This window comes from Anarrhichthys ocellatus, unplaced genomic scaffold (genome assembly GCF_004355925.1).
Source record: "Anarrhichthys ocellatus isolate YVR2014 unplaced genomic scaffold, GSC_Weel_1.0 scaffold1968, whole genome shotgun sequence".
Classification (NCBI taxonomy): domain Eukaryota; kingdom Metazoa; phylum Chordata; class Actinopteri; order Perciformes; family Anarhichadidae; genus Anarrhichthys; species Anarrhichthys ocellatus.
Genome location: NW_022281942.1, coordinates 4,431 through 9,126, shown reverse-complemented (window position 1 = coordinate 9,126; position 4,696 = coordinate 4,431). Strand labels below are relative to the sequence as shown.

Below are 4,696 nucleotides of genomic sequence, written 5' to 3'. Positions count from 1 at the left end.
GAACATTCTCATTTCAAGCTGTGTGGAAATGATTGCTTTTTAATTAGGTGAGTGGTTGAAAATTTCTCGTATGAATTCACTTTTTGACGACTAACCTTCTAAAAAAAGGACAACTGCCGAACAACAAGTGTTTAAAGTGGTTGGAGTATATGAGAAGCACTCACCATCAGACGTAAAACCAGTCCAACATGTCCAGGCTTATGTAACTGCCTTACTGCTGATCAAAAACAAACATGAACTCTCACTTTGTCTGGGCTTTGACTTTGACCATTAAATATTGGGATAGAAGTAGAAATCAATAGGATGTTAACAAAAAAAAGTATGTTAATGTCTGTCTGTCTGGATATTTATGCTTTACCTATACCTCTCTTTTTATCAAATTTAGCTTTTGGGAAATGTTCTTCTAAACTTTCTGTGTTGTATTTCGTGTTGCAAACAATTTGCTACTCTAATAGGTGATCACAGACTTGTGGTTTACCTACTGAATGCTTATATAAACTGTAAACCAAAGCAAGAGTTAAAGATGGTGGAGAGGGTTTCATTTTGAAAGGACAGTTACAGTTGGTACAATAAAAGAACAGAGCTGTATTGTCCATCTTTATTAAAGCCTTATCTTTCTGTTTTCTTATAGTTTAATAATCCCTTGAATTTATTTTACCTGGCCTTAAATTCAGAAAAGAAAAAGTCAACTTTATGTTGTTATGTTTGTTTGGTATCAGATGGACGAAAAAAATAGAAAAAGAAAACATTATAGGGAAATCCATTTATTTCTGTTGAATAAAAATGATAAGGTCAGGGAAATACATAATCAACACCAAAAGTACAATGTTTCCCAACCAAAACATTTTAACAGCAGTACAATATACTGATTATGAAGTCAACGTTTATCTTATTCAAAGGTACACTCCAGTTGCTTTGAATTGAAACCATTATTAAATTGGAAAGTGGATTCAGAGAGTTGCATTATAAACATATCTAAATAAAATGTTTACGAGTGTTTGTTACTAATGGCAGCCAAAATGGTACACTGTTTTGAAGTATACTTTCATTAGCAAAAGTGTGACAGTTGCAAACTCAGCAGAAAACAGGTTGGCTCGCTGTTGTTACAATAAAAGAACAGAGCTGTACTTTCTTTTTCTTATCTTTCTGTTTTCATTCATAGGTTAATAATTCCTTACATATATTGTTGCCTGGCCTTAATTGAAGAAAGGAAAAAGTCAAATTTATGTTCTGTTGTTATGATTGTTTGGCATCACTGATGCTTCTTATCTTTGGATTTTGTCCTTTACGATGTGTGTTTTTTGCCCCTTTGGATCAAGGGCAAACGAAAAGAGGAAAACATAATTGTGTCTCTGTTCTCTGTGAGCCCTGGAGTCCTGCATTTCTGTTGAATGCACATGATACATTCTGGAATACACAAGAACAAAAGTTTTTTCACCAGAATTTGAAGACGTTGATTGAGCATTCACATTTAAACAATTGTTCACCAGAATTTGCCAAAGTGAAAATTGTCATCCTCTACATTGTGCTAATAATAGCACATCATCATGTTAGAGCCTTGCTAAGAAACCACTTAATTAGAAGACAATATTGCAATTCCCTGTGAAATATGGTCTAAACGTGAATGTTCAATCAACGGTTTCAAATAGTCGGTGAAAAGACTTTTAATTTTGAACCAGTTTTGAATTTCAGAGCTTAGACCTGAGCTGATGTTTTTAAATTGCTTTAAATTTCCCATTTGAAGTTCTTTCATTGCTTTCTCTACATTTTGCATCTTTCATCCCTTTCCCACTTTTTCAACTCTCAGTCCTGCTTCAGCGGTTTTTCATGCATTTTAAATTTTTACTTAAAACTTCATACTCCATTCAAACTTTAAAATAATTTCCATCTTTTATACATTAATGGTATTACTCAACTTTACTTACGTTACTCAACGTGTGACTGAAATGGTACGGTCTTTTCATCTTATTTCAACCTACATTTTATACATGTTGAATTTGGTTTTAAAGATTGATACAAAGCTGCAACACGTGCAAAAGTCAGACTGTGCCTGCTGCTGTGAACAACTTTGTTAAAAGGTAACGTTTTGTCTAAAGAAGGATTCTGGAAGCATTCAAGTCTCCAGTTTCATCGCAAGTGATGCAGGAGCATACTGTTTGAAATTACAAATTGTTCTCGTGATTTTAAAGTTTGTTTAGAGATATGAATATCTGGTCACTCAAAGTGTTTTGTGCTTTGTGTTTTAGATGAAGCTGTCAGTGTTGTTGCTGCCAGCGCTCCTGGCTCTGTCCTCGGCCAGCCTGCAGGACATCGTGAAGAAGAGCGCACATACTAGTAAAGGTAAAAAACAAAACTGGTTTCATGAATTTCCTTGCTTTTTTTTTTTTTTTTTTTTTTTTTTTTCAGTGTTATTTATAGATCATAAAAGCCATGTTGTTTGTTGATAGCTGTCTTGCGCACTTTTGTCTCTTGTGCTATATATATAATGAAAAAATATATTCACAGTTAATATTCTACTAAAGAGACAATTGATCAAACAAATCATAAAACCGGTAAGGTAGTAAAGCCCAGTGCGCTATGTATTAAAGATACAAACACTATACTAATTATATTTATGAGCTATATAATCACACACACACACCCCTGAAACCAAACACAGTTCCTCGTCTATCTTCACTTATCTTGTGGTTTTTTGATGACTGTGTGGTGAAGCCAAGGACAATAAATTTCCCAAATTAACAAATTGATGATACTTTGGTTTACTTGGGACAGAGGACAGGTGTTATCAATTTTGGGAAAAAACACCTACAAATTAATTTTAAATGGTTGAGGTTGTTAATCGTTAAGCTGCAGTCTTTGTTTTAAAAAAATATTTCCCCACTTTTTTCGCAGTGCGATCTATCCATACATTTTGTTTGAGTTCGATTTGGAATTAGTTTGAGACTTGTAATTTGATCACTGCTTCTATTTCTCATTGTAAAGTAAGTATTTTGAGAGATTGCACTGATTCTTGTTTTTTCTTTGTTTAGGATTTCAGAAATAATTGTTTGTCTTTTCCCTTTCTTTTTATACAGTTCCCTCTCTGAACCCAGACCTAGGGAACAGGATTCCTCAAATCACCGCCAACGGATCAATGTTGGCTCTTATGACTCCTGCTGAATCTGAAAACGGGCCGGGTCAATCTTCCTCCTTCGTGTTTGCTTCCTCCAACCTTGAATGGCAGACCTTCTGTGGCTCTGCCCCTTATGGAGCAATTTACATTTACAACAATTATGCTGGACGCTTAGACTACGTTTGCAAATACGGGTGTTCGTCCGGCTTCTACAGCCCTAGCATGGGTCCTGAATGCCGCTACCCCTTGTCAGGGAAAGAGTATCGTAGCTCCACATTTCAAATCCTGGTGAACAAAGACAACTTTGAGCTTTTGGAATGGAAGGAAGACTCCTGGGGTTCAGTGCCTCAGAATTCAATCTACACCTGCTCCCCCAATGACCTTTATGTTGGCAAAAACAAGTATGGTCTTGGAAAGGTGCATGTTAAACATGAGGCCTTCTTCCTTCCCTGGGAAGGTGATGAGTATTATTACTGGTACTACGAGGTCCTGACTATTAACAAAGACATATACAGCGAGCACATGTTCAATGTCAACTATGCCACTGATGCTAAAGTCATCGAGCATCCTCCAGAAATCATGACCAGGTCAACCATAACGAACAATGAGTGCAGCCCAGTTGTGAAAACAGTTCTTCTCTCACAAACATATCAGGATGAGAAAAGGTGGGACACCAGCACTGCCACCACACATGGTATCGTTGGCACCATCACCGCCGAAATCCCATTCTTCGGCTCTTTAGGTATGGGGCTCAGTGCTGAGACAACTAAGCACTTCTCCAGCGGAACCACCGTGGTGGAGTGAAAAACCTACTCCGTCACTGTGGAGCAAACTGTCCCACCAAACCACTTCTGCGGTGTCAGTATGGTGGGACGCAAATACGAGGCAAACGTCCCATACACAGCTTATCTCAGTCGCAAGTACAACAACAGGAAAACCAGATCGACACCCATCACTGGGACTTTCAATGGTGTCGACATTGAAGGGGTCCATACTGTTGTGGATCGCTGTGAACCTCTACCCAATGCTAAGCCTTGCCTCTGAAAGAAAAATAAAAGAGGCAACGTAAGATATCTCTTAGTTGATGTGAAATATTGGTGAAACTAAATATAAAGCTACATATAAATCTAAACATAAATAATCAAGTGCCCCAATACATTTTGTGAGAAAGAAATTACTTTTGCATCTTTTTAGATAATTATTATCTTAGAAACTAATGCATTTGCCATTTTGTGTGGTAACTGAAACAAGGTACACTGAAGGCTGTTTAATAAGAATAAACCAAATGACTCTTTATTTTTCAATTGTCATTATTTAGTGCCTCATGATCAACACATGCTCACTCTTCCATGTAGGTGTTTTTGGTTCTAAAATTACATAAATATAACAAATAAATACAAATAAATGAATATAAATAGGTTGCAAATTAGCCATAAACATCAAATATTAGATTAAATAAACAGCATTAAATACATCTGTATCAATAACCTATATCATCAACAAAGACACAGGCATATGAATATATGGTTTAAATACTGCCATCTACTGGAAGACACGTAAACACGTTTACTCTACGTCTCCTTA

The 4,696-nt window shown here is 36.3% G+C and overlaps 1 pseudogene; it reads left to right on the top strand.

Moving 5' to 3' along the window:
• Positions 1-2,246: 2,246 nt before the first annotated feature.
• LOC116378017 (natterin-3-like) lies at positions 2,247-4,156 on the top strand (annotated as a pseudogene).
• Positions 4,157-4,696: the final 540 nt, after the last annotated feature.